Source organism: Amblyomma mixtum, chromosome 6, assembly GCF_055824585.1.
Source record: "Amblyomma mixtum isolate Tamu chromosome 6, ASM5582458v1, whole genome shotgun sequence".
Taxonomy (NCBI): Eukaryota; Metazoa; Arthropoda; class Arachnida; order Ixodida; family Ixodidae; genus Amblyomma; species Amblyomma mixtum.
The window spans coordinates 153,092,295-153,112,075 of NC_143017.1; the positions used below are offsets into that span (position 1 = coordinate 153,092,295).

The 19,781-nt window shown below is 46.6% G+C and overlaps 1 long non-coding RNA gene across 1 annotated transcript; it reads left to right on the forward strand.

Annotated features, from left to right (window-relative positions):
* Positions 1 to 112: 112 nt before the first annotated feature.
* On the forward strand, positions 113 to 17,300 carry LOC149340813 (uncharacterized). The gene is made up of 3 exons (XR_016283655.1): positions 113 to 1,669; positions 8,814 to 8,911; positions 15,590 to 17,300. It is a non-coding gene; the product is annotated as an uncharacterized LOC149340813 (long non-coding RNA).
* Positions 17,301 to 19,781: the final 2,481 nt, after the last annotated feature.

Here is a 19,781-nt window from a genome sequence, read left to right on the forward strand (position 1 = left end):
ATGATGTACTGTCTTAGTTTTCTGGTTCACAGGCTAGTAGATGATAAAGTGTTCAATTAGAACTGGTGGCTTTTCTGAGCATAATTACAGCAATGGCAGTGAGCATTAACTTTTTCTTCGTAAGATAGCATGCCCTCTTAATACTGTTAGCACTGGCTGCCTGCAATGAATCGTAGCCTACTTAGCACCTGTTGCAGCAAGAAACATTGAAAGGCTTTTGTGTTACTTACCGATTAACATGACTGTCACTTTGCTAAGCTGTTATATCCATGATCTTAAACCCATATTGATCTGATACACTAACAGCAGCAATTTCCACATTACCGCCTGTTAAGGCATAGCAACGTTAGTACAACTGAAAGACATATATATGCTGTACATGTTGAGCATATAAATTTCATTTCTACGAGTCATTCTACCTCTTAACAATCCAGCAGTTTAGTACAAAGGGATATCAGCAGAAAAGTCTCTGAACTGCCATTATGAAAAGGTACTTGCCGATCACAGATTTGGCCGGCTACTGTTCCAGTTGTAAGTTATGTTCTGTTGCCCAATTGCAATCTTAACATCTGCAGGCTTCCTTCATGACCATCGTAGGATATAAATTGTGCTTGTGCTTTTTACTTTTCTTTTGTTTCCCATTGAAAGAAAAGCAGAAAAGTGCTTTTCTGGTGCGAAGGCAGCAAATGTATGTCCGGTCACCGGCGCTTTTCACACAAAGTGCTTCTAGCATCAATGAGCGCACTCCAGAGATACACGAAACAGTAAAATGACTGCTGAGTGCACAAGAAAAAAAGCTCTCAATCCAAGAGGCACAGACCAGGCATCTCTGACACATGAGCCATGCCACTCAGTAGACCAGTGACCGCTACGATAAGAGTTTAAATGAGGGGGCGATAACTACTGTTATTGCCATTGCCCGCAAAACTAAGGCCAGCGATGTCCAACGGTCACCCGACTAATAAGACCCGTACTTCCGTACGGAATCCGAATATCCACGGGAAAAACAAAGTACGTCCAGAAACGGACGGCCAGATCGGGACATCTGTGGGACTCATAGAGGACTTCCCCCCGTAGATGTTTTGAAATGCGATCAAAAAGGGAGAATTCATGAAAAAAATCGCTTTGCCTGGCTGCATTTGTGGCGGGGAGGAGGGGATTTTTTACAGCCCACGTCGTCGCTTCGGTGGACGCGGTTGTGGTGCACCTCTGTTCTTTCAATCTTTCCTCTCGCATCTTTCAAACATGTAGAGGGAAATCTGGCCCCAGGGAATACGTAATGATTAGTTGGCGTTCCTTCTGTTTACGGGCGCCACCAGCATTAGTGCGCATGCGCGCGGGCGACCTGCGATGGAGCAGACGAGGCAGAACGAAACCTGGAGGCGGTCGTCTGAGCGGCTGCGCCTGTGAGCGTGCGACGTCTTTTTAGTGCGCAGACTCCGTGTTGTTTGCGTCTTGGTCATCGACGCGGAACTCGTGCGGTTTCTGACAATGACAAGGTGTGAAATTTTGTTGCCCAACTACTCTTGCTCAACTTCAAGCAGTTAGCGCTGACCACGCCGGCCGGTGCCGTAAATTACGCAGTCCGTGAAGCGGCGCGCACGCTTCATGGGCTGCCGGCGGTTCTGGCGCGGTTCATGTCACTCTTGCTCTTTCTGACAGTGACAAGGTGAGAAACGTTTACTTTTGTCCAAAGTATACGCTGCATTTCAAGCAGTTTCGCTGAGCACGCCGGCTGGCGCAATATGGCGGAGTTGTGAAAGGCACGCCTATTTGCACACGCCATGGCGCGAGCCATATGGCGTCGGTCGGTGCGCAGTTAGCGAAGGGCGCGCTGATGCCTTGTGCGCCTTGCTTTGCGGTTGGTTTTGCATGGTCGCGCGTTGAGTTTTACGGGACGCGCAGTTTTTTTGTATCCCCCAACAATATGCACTTCTTTCGCGTGATATTGTTGACGGTCGGGTAAAGTATGTGGTGAACCTGAAAAAAAAAAAAAAAGGCAAACGTGTCGAAAACGAGCATTCTCGCGTTAGTACGGGCGCATAATTTCAAGACTGGCGGGGAAAAAAAAAGGTAGCGCATGAAAGCTCGCAAACTAGAAACCTGTTATGTCGAAGATTCTATCATTTGCTTTAGTGAAAACGCGCATTGCACCCGCGTATACAAGGGAGTGCGCTTTCCAAAACGGCCGGGGAAAGAAGTAAACTTATAGGGCTTTCTAAAAGCTCGAGAACCTGAAGACATGCAAATTGCACCCGCGCATTTGTTCTTGGTGCTCCAACACACTAGCCGTTTACATGAACCCCACAGTGGCGGGTCGAGTCAGGGGATAGAGTTGGTTAAGCAAGGTCAGCCCAACTCGACGACTGCGTGTTCATGAACTCAATTTTAGCGAGTCGAGACCGGTTCAACTGCAGCGACACAAGCGTCGAGCATGCAGCTCGGCGGGAGAAGGCAGCCTCCAATATTGCGGCACGGCACCGCGCTGTCTTGAAGGCGCGACGGCGCAAGCGAAAAACAAGTTCGCATTTATGATCGCCCCTCCGACTAACCCGACTCTTCGACTTGATCCGGTTTACATGCAACTTGCCATTAGATGTGGTGTTTACGTGAACCCAGTAACCGGTTTTCAACTCAACTTCTCAACTTAACCCCGTCATGTAAACGCCGCTACTGTGAGCTACTGGTTGGCAGCCCGTGTTGTAGCCAGGGTGTCGAACCGGAATTTTTTCGGGTTCGGTTCAGGTTCGGGTTCACACCTTTCGGGTTCAGTTCCGGGTTCGGCTCCAGAGCGACATTCCGTTCCGGTTCGAACCGGTTCGGACCATACTGAACCGGTTCAAATGGGTTCAGGACAAAAAAAAAATTAGAACGTAGATGGGTTTTAATTATCCTTTTTATGCTGTTTATTTTTTTCTGGCACATCGATACATAAAATAAAAAGTGCAAAAATTCGTGTAATGCGAGATGTTCTCATTCTATCCACTTTGTTTACTGTCCACGGCAAAAAGACGTATTTACGGCAAGAGCGCAAAATGAAATGAAATCGAAATTATTGTATATCGGTTGTGTAAGCTATAATTCGTCTGATTAGCTATAAGGCGAAAAACCGATGGGTTTTGCATATACAAAACCCTCCAGCTTGAGCAGCTTCGTAGATCCCGTGGCGCGAGTAATTGGTTATCCTGAAGCTATTGAGAAACGAAGCTGTCATTTATCGGCACCTGTATACAGACAGACACCTTTCCATCGCCCCGAAACCGACTTGCAGTCACCTTTCAGTGATTTAAATCACCTCTTCGATATCGCCTTTGTGACTCGCGTTATATATCTCGAGCCCCTACAGCTCATTATCTTCAAAAACACAGATAATCGTGGCTTCTCGCTAGTAGGGGGCAAATTACACGTTTAGCTTATTATGATGACGTCGACCTCTTTTGTTCTGATAAAAAGAGTGTGATAAAAAAAACACGCTTGGATGGTTTGAGAACGCTTCTGTTCTGCACGGATGCAAATTAGTAACATCTTTGTTGGGATGTTGCGTTGCATCATTCTTGTAAATTCAGCATTCTGCTTGGAAGAAGGTATACTTGCACTACATAGAATTTTTGTAACTTTTTCGGAGGCGCTATCAAAAAGAGCCTGTGCGTCTAGATTTTTTGGGCTCTTGAGAGAGTCTGATGAATCAGCTGTGCGCCATTTCTCCACCAACTTGTTTCAGGGCATTTATTTTCAAAACTACAAAACAACCCCTTTTTGTCCGCTGTGTTTAATAGGAGTCTAAGTGCTAGTCTGTCTTTTCTGGACGTGGTCGGGAGAGAACTTTATGCTGATATATTTTGTTTGCTCACTATTCGCTTTTCCTTCGGACACCTGTACGACCTCTCCACAAGGCAAATGACTAAGGTTGTGATCGGTCATTGCTTCCACTACCCATATATCTGCAGCCTTATTTGGCCATTTTGATACCACTGTGTTCAAGCGAATTCAGCGGATGCAGTCATGCCCACTTATAACGGCCGCGGATATACGCTCGTTTATTACGAACGGGTACGGTGCTACTGTCAAAGTATGCATAAGGGCAATGGCAATTCGTCGCAGATACAACGAAAAACTTTGGCCGCACCACTCGGTTATAGTGAACGAGGAGGCGCCGTAAGTTACCCCTGGAGTTGAAAAGGTTGTGCTTCCAGTAAGCGCGGAGATGAGAGAGCGCCTCTTAACCTTCACGACACCACCCGGGAAAGAACATGTCGACCCGAAAATGCAATAAAAGGCGGCACTGCAGTGCGCAGCGCTAACCGGAAAGTCCGGCGTCTGGTAACGCTGTAAACGGTAATGTAAACACGGTAACGGTATGCTGTAACTGTTTTGAAACAGTAAGTAACCGCCGGCCAAGCCTCCGTCGATGGCCTACGAGGGCAATCATTGCCTGCGTGTTCCCTGGCTGCGCAAAGCGTCCCAACTGGAAGAAGAACCGCGGTGGGTGCGAGACAAAGGCATCGCCGAAAGTGAAGCTACTGCTATGCATGGTCGTGCATCAACTAACAGCAGCGATTTGAGAAGTTTGAATGCTTTGCTGGCTAATCTGGTCACGTGGTATGCATTGCCTGTCCAGTCAGCTCTTTTTTTTTTTTTGCGCTGCTACCATGGGCTGGTAGCGTCAGAGAGCGGACAGTGTCACTGATAAATTCCGTGCCCCGAGAGCTCGCTGCTTTCGTGGCTGCATGAGCTCAGGAATGAAACAAGAAGCTCGAAACACACGTGATCAGACGCAAGCTGATTTGTGAAAAAGCTTCGTTGATCCATAGCTGGCCAGATGTTTCCTCGGATAACTACGTTCCTGTGGACCACTGAATCGCAGAGGCGCGTGCTCTGACGAAGACGCTGAACACGTGTTTTCTTCTTTTTTATTTTATTGCGCGTTTTCTTCTTTCAAATGATGCACTAGATAATAGAATGCGTGGATCACCGTGTGGTATTCGCCTACGGCTGCTGAATAATTTTCAAAAGAATTTATTCTCCCGCGCTGTTTCGGTCTCGGTTTCATCAACCGAACGATGATGCAACCTGTAGTTGAACCGGCCACGTGAGGCACAGAAAAACTGTGATATAAACGCTGATAGGTTGTTTTGAGTCACTGCTGCACTTAAACCAGCGTGCTTCATAGGCTACAACCAGCATGTTAGCAGTTATACTGCCGTTTTTTTCGTGCCTCATGTAACCTGAATTCAACTACACGTCAGAGCCATCGCTCTGTTGATAAAACCAAAGGAATCATATTCTTAGCGGTAAGAAACCGACACAGCACCAAGAGACACACATACAGGACACCCGCTAGACTTCAACTATCTTTACTGGACACTCGTACGACATAAATATGTATCACTGAGCACACGCAGGTGCCTCGTCATCCGCATCAGGTCTAACTACGTCCTCCCCTCTCCTGCAAGGCATACGGTTGCGCAGATAAACAATCTCTTTTTCTGCCAACGCCAGGGAGGGAGTGCTTACACACATGTCGCCCGCCTCTTGAATACGAAAGGCTTCGATAATTTTCCTTTCTTTCTTGTCGGCTCCCACATGCATCACAGACGTAGCGTCATATACAGGGATACAGCCTTTACAACTTCTCCAATGCTTCACCAATTCAGCTCCACCGGCCTGTGATGAAACATCCCTTCTGTGCTCTCTAATCCTATCGTTGACACACCTTCCGGTCTGGCCTATATATACCTTGCCACAGGCAAGTGGAATGGTGTACACCACTCCCGTTCGGCAGGTTACAAACTTCATTTGGTGCTTTTTGCTGCAACACGGCTTCTTCGTTTCTGTGAGGCTGTCAACAGAACACCAACGCCACACTTCTGGGCAACTTTTTTGAGGCGGTGGGATAGACTGTGGACGTACGGGATTGCGACCCGCCGCTTAAGCCTTTCTTCACCTGCCTTCACTTTGGCACCACCAAGCTCCCGTAGTAAAGCTTCGACCACCGCATTCACCGATTCTAGAGGGTAGTCCGCCTTGTCCAACCGGTCAACCTGCTCTTGCAGACTGGCTTCCATGTTATGCGGGCAAGACTTCTGCAGAGCCGCACGCAGGCTGTTCATCACAATGCCGCGTTTCACTACCTTCGAATGAGCCGAAGCGTAATTTAAAACCTGCTTTTTGGATCTCGGCTTAAATGCCCAGCACGTACGCTCACCCGTGATGCATAGGGACACTTCTAAAAACTGGATAGTGCCATTCACTGGAAGTTCATGAGTGAACCTAAGCCCATCTGCACATCTGTGAAAAATATCTAAAATACCAGATACAGAAGAGGCACTTTCCTGGAGGCTATTCAACTTTACAATCACCAGATAATCGTCTACATATCTGAAACATTTCACAACACTCTTATCTAAACCCTTATCAATGCGCTTGTCACAATGGGCTAAAAATATATCACTAAGCATAGGCGCTAAACAAGACCCGATACATATTCCATCCTTCTGAATAAAGTAATCATGTCTGAAACACACCACAGTTGCTTTCAAATAAAAGGATAGCAATTCCAAAAAACTGTTTACTGACAAACCACAAGCGTTCTGGAAGTCTACCGCGCCCTCGTTTTCTATGAGGTCACGGACAGCATCGATTAGCTGTGGCTGCGGAATGCTGTAAAACAAATCTACTACGTCAATAGAAAATGCAAAGTTACCACATGGTGTTTCGTGCTGCTCTTTTAGGTAATCAACCAGTTTAGGTAATCAACCAGAAGTTTGTAACCTGCCGAACGGGAGTGGTGTGCACCATTCCGCTTGCCTGTGGCAAGGTATATATAGGCCAGACCGGAAGGTGTGTCAACGATAGGATTAGAGAGCACAGAAGGGATGTTTCATCACAGGCCGGTGGAGCTGAATTGGTGAAGCATTGTAGAAGTTGTAAAGGCTGCATCCCTGTATATGACGCTACGTCTGTGATGCATGCGGGAGCCGACAAAAAAGAAAGGGAAATTATCGAAGCCTTTCGTATTCAAGAGGCGGGCGACATGTGTGTAGGGACTCCCTCCCTGGCGTTGGCAGAAAAAAGAGATTGTTTATCTGCGCAACCGTATGCCTTGCAGGAGAGGGGAGGCCATAGTTAGACCTAATGCGGATGACGAGGCACCTGCGTGTGCTCAGTGATACATATTTATGTCGTACAAGTGTCCAGTAAAGATAGTTGAAGTCTAGCGGGTGTCCTGTGTGTGTGTCTCTTGGTGTTGTGTCTGTTTCTTACCGCTAAGAATATGATTCCTTCAAGCCGTTACCAACTAGCCCAACTTAATGTTTTAATAGAAGCAAAACTGCGTCAAGAAGGAATTCAAATATAATTTATTTGTTGGTCGTAGGCGAATACCTCGGGGTGCTCCATGTGCACGAATGTCGAAAGCATCGTTCGAAAGAAGAAAAAATGCAAGCAAAAAATTGGTGTCTATAGACCTTTATTGATTTAAATCAGTGCTAACAATTTGATCAAAAGAATACGCACACATGTAAAGGGGGGGAGAAATAACTCAATATTTCATATAAACCTGACGTACAATGTCTGCTTATGTCTATGTCTCTTTATGTTTATGCCTTTCACAAAATCTTCGGTTATAACCCTCATCTCAGAGTCTCGCTACTTCTGCCGCCATCAGTTCAACGTTGAAGTGCCAAGCAGTAGCACCAACTTTTATTTTGCCTCATTCATCCTCAATACAGCTAAGAAATGGAACCACCCTCCCACTTCCATTGCATACGTTACAAACTCCCGACTAACTTAAGAATGTTGATAGCGATTAATTTTGGTGTACCAGTATTGTTCTTGTATATTTATTATTGCTGCTCACTCCCCTCTGTAATTCTTTGGCCTGCGAATAAAGAAATATATAGATAAATAAATAAATATATTAATTAATAAGTGCTTTAAAATTGGTGCCAGCACATTACAGAAGCGTCAATTAGGTTCCTTCCCAGACACCAGACATCATTCAATTTTGTTGTCGCATATACTGGGTGCCATTTCCGCGCTTTCTAGCGCAGACAGCTTCGGATGGGAAAACATACGCGCTAAACTATCCCATTTTCTCTGTGAAAAAAAGTGTGCCGGGTTGCAAAAAAAGTGGGGCTCAACCGAGTCCCGAACCGGTTCGGAGCGGTTCCTTTGAATCGTTCCGGTTCGGGTTCAGTTCCAAGATGGCGAAAAAAATATGGGTTCGGTTCGGCTCCGGTTCCGGGTGAAAATTCGGGTTCGGTTCCGGTTTCGGGTTCAGGTTCGGTTCCGGTTCGACACCCTGGTTGTAGCCGTCACGGTGCCGGACGTTTGTCGAACAAAACGCGGAGTTGGCCGTGGAATGAGACTTAGAGCTTTATATTGCTTTTTTTCTTGGCGGGGGGGGGGGTCTGAGAATAACCTCTGGGACCGGTGGAATGCTTGTAAATCATTGGGAGATATCTTGTAGTATTGTATATGTTGCATCAATGTTCCGCATGCGAGGTTCGTGAAAACGTGTTCGTAATTTCGCCGCTTTCGCGCGTTTCGCCTGTTTGCACAGTTTTTGTGTAAGGTTTATCAGAATGACACCTTCTCGTAATTTGTTTTTCAGCTTCCGGTATCCGGTGGTAGCGACAACTACCGCCGTGAGCCGTGTTGCTCAAGAAGCATGGAACGAGCTTAGCGATGTGCCAAATGGCGACGGCTATTGTATCGGTTTTGGGTTCATATGTAGCAAAATAAATGTTCATTTCACAAAGCACCTGGAGTCTTTTCTGGATTGGCACTGTTTGACGAAGGCCATTGCGCAGCTCCGTTGGTGACCGGTCAAGAGCGCCCGGACGTTTGGATCTAAGCGGGATATCCGGCGGATATTCGTGGTCCATTGGGATGATGCTGATGAACTCGAGTAAGAGGCTTTGGTTGCTTTCAGTCTCTTAGCTGATTTTAAGCTCGAAATGCCATGAATGTTCGGCAACCGCACCCTACTTCCTCGCAAAGTTCCTCTGCAAGCTGTGCGAGTGCAGGATAGCTTCCTGCTCATTTCTTGTACAAAACAGGAGAGAAAATAGGACAAATTTCGCGCCTCCCTCATGCCTATTCGAGGAGGCCTCCCCCCTCTCCCAACTTTTGCGTGGAAGCGTATGCGTTCATTGCCATGTTTAAGATGGCGGTCTCGGGTTTCTTGTGAATGCACCAACTATATGGTCGGCCCATTTCTCCCGATGCTCGTGTCGCACTGAATAAGGCGTCGGCACAAATGCGTTTCAGAAAGAAATCTAGCGGAGAGAGGGAGTGCCGTCGAGTAAAACTGTAAATGAATACGGTAAAACACTCATTAGAAGCCTTGCAAAATATCAGTATGTGACACGTTGCCGTGAGGCGACGCCGAAGCCGTCGTTTTTTTGAACACGATCAGTGCGATTCCAGGTCTCCTTCCCACGTACGTACCGAGACCACTGTAAAATATACCTCACCTATACACACCATCATGGTGCCGAGGTATGGGTGTACAGGCGACTCAACTGCATGCGCAACTTGATGCGTGAGCACAGCAGGACATCGTTGAAAAAAGAACTATGCGAGTTCTTTTTTTTTTCTGCTCAAGTCATTGCATGAAAGTACGTTTTCAGTAGCTATCATATTAATGTATTACAAGTACAACTGGGTTACATTAGCCTCCGAGTTTTATTAGCGGCGTGGATAGACTCGAAGGCTATGGCAAATACGCTGTGCCGGACGATCCGTCGATTGACCGTACTCCATGGCGACTGAGCGCAGTCTATTGGTTTCCGCACGATTGGTCGTACATGTGGTACTTGGGCGATGTTCCGTAGTTTTCGTTGTAGATGAATTCACAGGCATCGCTACCTTGCTGTAGCTTGCTCGAGTGAAGCCAGTATGAGCATCCGTAACCTGTCAAAATCGAAACGATCAACAGCTGAAATAAGCGAAACGGATTGGCCACATAGCACTTGGATTGCTTGTGAATGTAGCTTAAAACAAAGTAGGGTAAGGGACATGAACTCAAGATTTCTTATTGTTATCGTTCTTTTTTCTTTTTATCAGTCCATGTTAGGAGATAGCGACTCAACGGTGGGCATTGACGTTTTTGCTTTGGTTACACCCACCTAAACTCGTCACTGATCACTGCCAAAATGTTGGGACCGTACGTGTTTCAATCAGTGCACGCTAAAGGTTGGGCTTAACTAGGTTGGGCTTAACTTTGTCCCTGCAGTAAGAACAGTGATGCATTAACGATGAAGAAAATGTATCTTAAAATAATTTTAGTTCTTGTTAGGCGGTTTCGGAACCCAGAAAATCGGAATAACTCGATAATTCACATCGTGATGCATTTGTACTTCCTCCTTATGAACCTATTGCGTGGTGCTTGCTTTTCAGAGCGACACATTTGAGAAGCATGGAAGGATAAAGGGAAGACGGAGGATGGGCATTCGATGCATAAAAACGGCGTGAATTCGCAACCTCTATAGTTGCTATAACATCCTTGCAGCTGTACACATCATTGTGTGATCTGTAAACGTCGCAGATTAAACCCGCTTACAGTGGATAATTATGACTCCTAATGGGCTGCGTATTCAACAATATGACGCCATTCTGAGCTGGCATTATAAGCATTGTTTTCTTTGTGACCTAGCCGTTCCTTGTTAAGCCCGTGGCTAACAGCGTTCGATAACACTATAAGGCCAATCTAGCAGACCCACCGTCTGCAGCGTAAGGATGGCGAATGACCCAGCAGGTTCCACACTTCGCGTACACTACGTGGACAGTTTCCGGAATCTCCATGCCTGAAACTGGTCACACGATGTCAAGTGAGCGATTTTTGCCACTCACACACACTAAAAAGCGCAAGATTGTTAACTGTGCCTGATGACATGTGGAAATGCTGCAAATTCCTGAAAAGCTTAAAGGCATCTGCATTGCTAGGAACCGATAATGATTTATTAAATGCAATGATCATCATATTCATTCGTCCATTCGCTAAAATTACGAGCCACATTAAAGTGAGAGAAAGTTGTTCAAATATGTAAGTCCATCTCTTAATTTTAGGATTGGTTTGGTTTGGTTTATGGGGTTTAACGTCCCAAAGCGACTAAGGCTATAAAAGACGCCGTAGTGAAGGGCTCCGGAAATTTCCACCACCTGGGGTTCTTTAACGTGCACTGACATCGCACAGTACACGGGCCTCTAGAATTTCTCCTCCAAAGAAATTCAACCGCCGCGGCCGGGATCGAACCCGCGTCTTTCGGGTCAGCAGCCGAGCACCATAACCACTGCAGCCACCGCGGAGGCCTTAATTTTAGGAGAACACAAGAAAATTTAAAGGTGACAAGCAATAGCGGCAGTTCACAAGCAGTTATTGCGTGCCTGTCTCTTCGTTGAGCGTCTGCCGAACAGCAGTAGTCGAGGTGTCTGCGGAAAACTGGGATAGCCAGGTGATTTCGGACACAATGCAGAGTTGACTCCCTATCACAAGTTCTTGGCTTTTTTTCTTTTATTTTGACCACGGAGTCGACATTGCTTGCCACTTAAATATCTCCCAAGAATATTCCGTAGCACCCTTCTTTCATAAATAATGGTGAGGAGCAGAAATTGCTCGATGAATCAGCGGGAATAAAAAAATTGTTCCGCTTGGCACCTGTTTGCACTGACCTATGTTCTTTCCTAGACGGCTGATCTGTTGTTCTTCAGACTAATTCATTAATGCCATATAAGCGACCAATTTCAAATAGCTGGTTAATTAGCCACTGGTTAATTAGTAAGTAACTGACCAGGCAATAGAAATGATCCGAGCGTGTCCTTACTTGTGTGAGGACAGTTTCTGCATTCAAGTTACATGCATGTGCTGATAACTTCAGCATTAAAGTAAGTGTTAATGATTTGATGCATGCATATTGAAGCAACTAAATATTCGGTTAAAGATTCAAATAAAAGCTTGTTAGCAATCGGCTTAAAACATTTATTTGTGTCTGATATGTCTGCTTGTCGCTGCAAATGCAGCTTAATCAGAGGAAAGGGACTCGCATGTAGAGGGTTATCGTTGCTTAAAATTAAGCTGGCGCTCCTGAGGTGAGCACGCTGTCTATGATTACAGCAAGAGACACAGGGATTTCCTGGATGATCTCTGTTCACACTAATAGAAGCATAGCGAGCCACGTAGATGGTTAATTGGCAGTCGACTGTGAAGTTTTGTAATAGTTTTCACACAAGGCATTCTCGGCAATTATTATCATTTGTAGAAGTAATCCTGCCTTAACTCTCTTAATTTTAACTTGAGCATGAAGGAAACAGCTCGTAGTTTCTTTTTGCCCACTTGGCAAATTTTTTTTAAACTGCAAGACACCTTGTATACTTACTGTTGAAAGGGTCGAAGCTTACCAAATTTTTGGCCCCGTAGCATTCCGTGGAACTGAGAGTAACCTGTCCTTTTCTGAAATATACAGGAATGTTCAGGAATTGTCATTTCCATAGCCGATTATGCTTCACTTATTCCATTTGTTTCTGTTTCTTTTATCGTGCATGCCGAATCAGTCGGCAAACGGGTGCATATGCTTCGACGTATAGGTGTCGTCGCGGGTGCAATTCTGGCGTACAGAGCGCAGCTTCAGCGATGCAGGCCGAAGCAGGAGGCCATAAGCTGATGAAACACTTGTGCAGCCTTTCGCTCTGCTCCATGTACACCAATATGGCGGCCACAGTTGTCTTAGAAAAGCGGTGATGCGTGCTAACTCCTGATCCCTGACTGTGAGTCGACTGGGGCTTTCGTCATTTGTCGGTGAGATGTTACAGTTAGGAACACCGTAAACAGATAGCAGGCGAACGAAGTAAATGGGTTACAGCGCTCTTGCCTTAACGGCTGTTTATATGGAGAAAAGTAAAGGTTTAATAGAGGGCGTACGAACGTGTAGTGTGTCTAGAAAACTGTGATAGGAGGCCTGTAGATTTTTTTTGTTATGTTACTTCATTATACGAAACGAGTAGCATAAAACAGCGATGTTGATGACGTGCTATACGATTTGGCACTTAAACTGACCCTCAGTTCATGTCCCGCCTACGTGCCTCCTTCGTTCGTTTCCCTGCTTGCGCAATTCACCACGTACCTTGCAGACAGGATTTGGTGCAGGTTTCGGTGCAGGTGCAGGATTTGGTGCAGTGGTTAGCATAAACCATTCGTCGAAACAACGCGTAGCGTTTTATAACACAAGTTCAAACGCTGTCCTCTAACCGTTGTCATTTAAGTAGTGTAGCCACACACAACGAATAGAGAGCGATGTTAGCATGGGCTGTGACATCACTTTTTGTAAAGCTTGAAGATGGCGCTTCGGCTCTTGTTTTTCCAGTTACTTCTCTCGCCGTTACAAGGAAAGGAAAAAAAAAAAGGGTTTTTCGATGAACTCAGGGCCGAGTCTTTGTAATCAGGAAGCGGCATGAAGTGGGAGTCAGCGTAGGCATTGCTTTCTAGATCATAACGACAGCGCCGTGCTATGCAACTCTCAGTGTTGTTCTTTGCGACGAAAAACATCGGTGCGACTGCCGTCGAAGTTGCATCAACGCATCTACCACGTTCATGCGACCTCTCTCAATCCTTTGTTTACCTACGCAGAAACAGCCATTCGACACTTTCAAACACGGCCTGCCAGAAGTCTAACCATCGGTCCTGAATCATCAGCATAATTTATTTACCATTAAGGACCCCTGTTGGGGCATTGCATTTGGGGAGGGCGGAAGAGAAGGTAAAACATGTAAATATGAAATAAAAAATTGCGGAAGTATTGCGAAACCATTGCAATTATATTTTAATTCTGCTCCAGTTTTATTCTAATCCTATCCTGTTTCTTTGTTTTTGGCGCCGTTGTAAGTACTAGTACTGACTATTACTGGTTAACATTTCGTATTTTCCCGTCTTTGATGACGTCGCATCGTTTCGCCCAATCGCGAGTTTTGTAACGTCGCAACTTTTTGGGCGCCGCCGGGTTTTTGTGTCGATGAGCCATCTGATATTTTCGCATTAAAAACAGACACAACAAAAACTCAACGGCGCGTATTCTAACAACGTATTGTAAAAAATGCTTTGGAATAAACAAATAAACTAGTAAATAAGTCATTAAGAGGGCATTGTACAGGATTTATTGACAAAACTGATCTATTAAACCCGCGGTGTTGTGTTTTCGGTGTCCCACACCCCATATGCGAAGAAACGAGGAGTTTCGTTGGCGCCTTATGTTCCACACAGTGCGTGCACTATCGCTCGAATTCATAGCACACGCCGATGTTGCACATTCCAGACAGTACACTTTGGCAACATATCTAACTAAATACAGAGCAAATAGCAAGGCAAGAAACCCCAAATGCTCGGATTATGACCCAGTCGTAACGACCGCCTGCAAAGGAAGGCCTAGACTTACAATTCGCCATGTGGGCCTATGTGCACTGTGCCAGCCGTGGTGAAGTTTTCGTAGGGTCCATATGTCGAATACCTGACGCACTTGGCCGTGCCTCCATTATCTGGGTCGAAGTAGTAATTTCTGTATATGAGATGCCACCCTCCAATATCCGGGTAGCACTGGCCATGAAAAACGGAAAAAGACCGATCGTTGGTTCGAAACAACTGTGGAACTAAACTGCGGGGCTTGCTTTCGTAGCTAGTTATCGACGCCAGATTTTTAGATTAGATGGCTACGTCGCGTCATATAAACTCCGCACGATTGCGTCATCCAGTAAAAATAAATGTGCAAAAGTTTGATTGGGTTAGGTAGTGCGTGATCAGATCTTGCTGTGGGGAAAAAATTCGGTTGATGAGTTGTAATTAGTTAATTACACGTGAGAATTACACTTGGACACCGATATAACGCCTGGACGTCAGAACGGCCATGGGCGTCGATATAGTACATAGACGTCACAACAGCCACGGACGTCGAAATAGTATGCGGACGTTTTGCTTTCGCATTGCTTCAGTGCTAGTCGTCGCAGTGATCTCAAAGTTTTTTTTTCTTTTTCTCTTTTCTGATCTGTTCCCTGTTGTCAGAAAAATACTCTGAACAAAATTGACATCTTTTATTCGACTCTATGTTAAGCTATTATAGTTTAAAGATAACCCTTTTGCGAAGTTCTTGCAAAACACGTCACTCTTTAATGCGTAGAGTAATTCAAGATGTCAGTTTACAAAAGGAATCTTGATATCTGTTCTTGTTACCAAATTAAACTGTCGAAATGAAGTGTCCGTTTTTCAAAGTTTTACAATCTGATTATATTTTTATTGAGGAATTCGACACCGATCGAAATCTTCCGTCAGGCAACCCAGATTGACGCTTCTACTAAAAAATAAATATGATGCTGAAAGGATTTAAAAAAAAAATATTTTTCTGTGGCAGTGTATTTAATAGTCAAGCCGGACATTGGCATCATGCCAAAACGTGCCCCTTGGCTCCTGCACCGGTCCCATATTAGTGGTATTTAACCTATAAGGCATCGTTGTCTAACTCTGCTATCAAAAGGCTTTCTCTGCTGTCATTAACTACAGCAGTGGCACAGCTCTTACCGGGCTCATGTCTTGGTACTTCTGCAGGTCACTGCGTAGTTCCGGATAGAAGACATCTCCAGTTACAACCCGCAGGATTTGCATGACCAACCAAGTTGCAGCCGCCAGCAACGTTCTGCGCTGTCGAGGCATTTTGGTGTATCGCTCAGTGGCCGGCTTATAAGTGTGATTTGAGCGATAACTTTTCAGCCCTTCCGTGGTAGATTTCAACGAAGTAGTTTATGACTGCCAAGCCGGTCAACGCCACTAACCTGCGTCGATGCGTCGGCATCGTAAAAACTTGCAATGCAGGTGCTACACAGGCTTTTGTCAAGGGTTATCCAAAACACAGTCGTTGATGGGGCACTGAGCAGTCGTTATACAGGGTACATCAGCTAACTTTAGCCATAGTTTTAAAATATGTCGATGCATTCTAAAGTGACGCGACTTAATGCGTGTTGCTCGCTATTGTATGGAGCAAGTCACACTGTTTTTGTATTCTGCTTAATTTCGATAATTAGTTGGGATTATTTAACCATCTTCGCAGGCAACGAAGTCCGGCGAAGAATTCGAATTAGAAAGTTTTAGAACGATCCGCAAAACGTCTGACTGAACACTTTATAACTTTACATCTATTACGTAGTCGTTTTTTTTTCGCTCTCTACAGATGGCCGCGTCGTGGGCAATTAGTGCATTCCATATGCATTTGGTCGCGTCTTCTTAGAGTACTTCGGTATATTTTGTGGGGACGCCTTCGTCCCCTGCGTTCACTTTCCCGCATTGCACCCCACTGTTGTCAGCTGCCCCCGAAAAGCACTCCTCTCGGTTCGGTTACTTCTAACTAACAAGGGAGGGCGCTCGCGTCGCAGCGACACCAGCGCCACGGATGGCGTTTTGCTGCGCGCGCGCGAGGGATAGCTGGCTCTCTTCTCCCCGGGACAGGATAGCGTGTGGACGTTCACGCGCAAAGCTCCGCTCTTGGCCGCGGGCGTCCTCGTGTGGAAACGTCTTCCCCTCAGCTCGTTCCGTCGGGCCTCGGAGTTTATCCCTTTGCCCTACCGTGGGCGGACGTTCGCTCGTAGCCGTGCTGGTGAGTCGGACATCCTAGATTCCTCAGTGTATTTTGTTGCTAGCTGGCGTTATTGTTGCTATAGCAATAAATGCCTTGTTTGTGTCAGCCAGTGTGTCGTTCCTTTGTTCCCGTAGAGCACGGCCCGCCGTGGTCGGCGTGCGCTCAGTAGCGTACGCGACCACGGGGTGGGGTCCGCGCGGTTTTGAACTGAGTCAGCCGCGCTTAAACGGGGAGAACGTGTTTATCTCCCCCATTGTAACCCCACATCTCCCTGCGTTCACTTTCCCGCATTGCACCCCACTGTTGTCAGCTGCCCCCGAAAAGCACTCCTCTCGGTTCGGTTACTTCTAACTAACAAGGGAGGGCGCTCGCGTCGCAGCGACACCAGCGCCACGGATGGCGTTTTGCTGCGCGCGCGCGAGGGATAGCTGGCTCTCTTCTCCCCGGGACAGGATAGCGTGTGGACGTTCACGCGCAAAGCTCCGCTCTTGGCCGCGGGCGTCCTCGTGTGGAAACGTCTTCCCCTCAGCTCGTTCCGTCGGGCCTCGGAGTTTATCCCTTTGCCCTACCGTGGGCGGACGTTCGCTCGTAGCCGTGCTGGTGAGTCGGACATCCTAGATTCCTCAGTGTATTTTGTTGCTAGCTGGCGTTATTGTTGCTATAGCAATAAATGCCTTGTTTGTGTCAGCCAGTGTGTCGTTCCTTTGTTCCCGTAGAGCACGGCCCGCCGTGGTCGGCGTGCGCTCAGTAGCGTACGCGACCACGGGGTGGGGTCCGCGCGGTTTTGAACTGAGTCAGCCGCGCTTAAACGGGGAGAACGTGTTTATCTCCCCCATTGTAACCCCACAATTTTTAAACCCTTGTTAAAGTTAGATGTAACAATCCTGTATATACGCTTGAGAGAATGCCTCTGCAGTCATCGCTCAGCTATTTCGGCCGCATTTAAAGTTATATGCTCATTTGTGATAGGTTATTGGCTGCATAAATGCTGATCACCTCAAGGCTGTCTGCGCGTCCTACTTCAATCGTACGCCGCTTTTGAGGTCGCCAAACTTAGGCGCCATTGGCTGTAAACACATGTGCGCCTCAGGTTGCTCGTAAAATGACGTGCGCTGCATTTCTGCGCATAAAGCTAATACCATACTGCCACGTGATGATGACAACACCGGGATGAGCAGGTGAGCAGACTGAGGTGCCACTCAAAACGAACTCTTTATTGGGCTCGTCTTGCGTCCACGAAGAACAAGTCGGCGGCCGCGATAGCAGTAAACGGGCTCTGAGGTCGTAAAGGAACAGAATCATCGCCGCTCCCGGCCTCGCTCAAATTAAAGCTGGCTAAGAACCTTTGAGATAAAACGCCAAAAGCAGCTACAAACCGGACAAGATAGAAGCAGTTGAGCTTGGCTGCGATTAGAGATAAACCTGGTCGCAACTCGCGCCACATGGTGACTAAGTCGCGTGCCGTCGGCTTTCAGCATGAACAAGCAGTACAAAGCTTCGCGGCAATATTATCTAGGAAAGGCAAGAGTAGTGCAAATGACATCTGTGGTGGTGGATCAAGAGCGCTGTGATGCTGAACACGAGGTAACCGGTTCAATTTTTTTTTCTACGCCAACATCCACATACAATGATATTGCGAGCAGCATATCTAAAGGCCCCTAGTATGGGCTTGCTGGCATCCACCGACCATAGACTTGACAATGGGCAATGCAGCAGCGCAAATAAAAAAAAAAAATAGGAGGACGCTTACGCTTCGCCTTAAGAGTAGACGCGATAGCGCCTTCTCCTCCTTTTTCCTCTTCTCATTCCTTTTCTTTCTTCTCACCTAGACTCAAATTGCAGTCGTAGTTCGTCGGCACATCGTTCTCGACCATGGAATATGATCATGGAAGACAGTTGGGCTAGTTGGTGTGAATTCGTTAATGACTGCGACATTGTTAATGACTGCGACATTGCAACTAGCGTGGAAACACAAGGACAGCGACACAGGAAACCGACAGGACAGCACGCTAGACTTCAACTGACGTTTTAATGCACACATAACAGATTTTTACACTTCTATTCGGCGCATGCTCAGGACACTGTACCCCCGCCCCCTTCACTTTATCACGAAGCAGGTTGTCAAGCAAACAGTAAAGATTTAAACCAAATTGACGCGCAAGTTTTTCGACAGATAGAATAACTCTTTTCTCGTGAGGGCTACTGAGGGTGTGCTCACGCACTTGTCCCCTGCCTTATCAATGCAAAATGCTTCAAATATCTCCCTATCACCCTGCCTATGAAGCCGCCTCAGCACTCTCGTGTGGCTAAAGACGTTCTCGACGAACCCGATGCCACGAAAGCCAGCATAGCTTCCGCGCCGAACGACCCGCATTCGCACTGACCGTGCCGGCCCGCATTCGCACCGAAGTGATAGCGTGAAGAGAGTGGAACTGTGCATTGGAAAATGCTTTTATTCCAGTCAACAGTGCAGCCGGCATGAAAGGGCAGTTCCGCAACGCATATCGGTATTTCAAGTATGCGTGTTTCTGTGTACCCAACTCTTTTACTGCTTATGAAACAATGTCTTATCCCATCTCCACTTGACAAGTACTTGTGTACACCACAATAACCATTTTGAGCTTTGAGATTTTGAGCTTTCGTCTGGTTCGGCTAGGCGGCGTTGGCACGCAGTTCTTTCTTTCTTATGCGGAGCGCTCCGTTTACCTCTGTCCGCGCCTGTATAGCTCATCGCAAATGCAAGCAGCGCACATCTGTCACTACCGCCACGTAGCTCAAAGCGCGATTGAGGTGTCCATTGATCGAGAGAGCCAGTTATGCGAGCTTCCTTTCCTTTCGCGACTTTTGTGTACGAATGGAAGTTGATGAACACGACGACGTGCAGTGCACAACGCGCGTGTTTATTGCAGTTTAACACGAGGCTTGATTGGCTGCGGCGATAGCTAGTGTTCTCGTGCAGTGGCCAGCGGAGCTGGTCTGCTTACGGTATTGCAGATGGCATTGGACCCTTCAGTTAGGCCCACTGCATTATGTTCATTTAATTTTTTTGAAGAGCAGTGCCACAGAGGTATCATACCTACCCAACATATCAACCCTTTCGTCACTGCGCTCTCCCCTGCTTCTGCGCGCCATCCTACAACGAATTTCCTGGCGCCGTCCTTCGTGGTA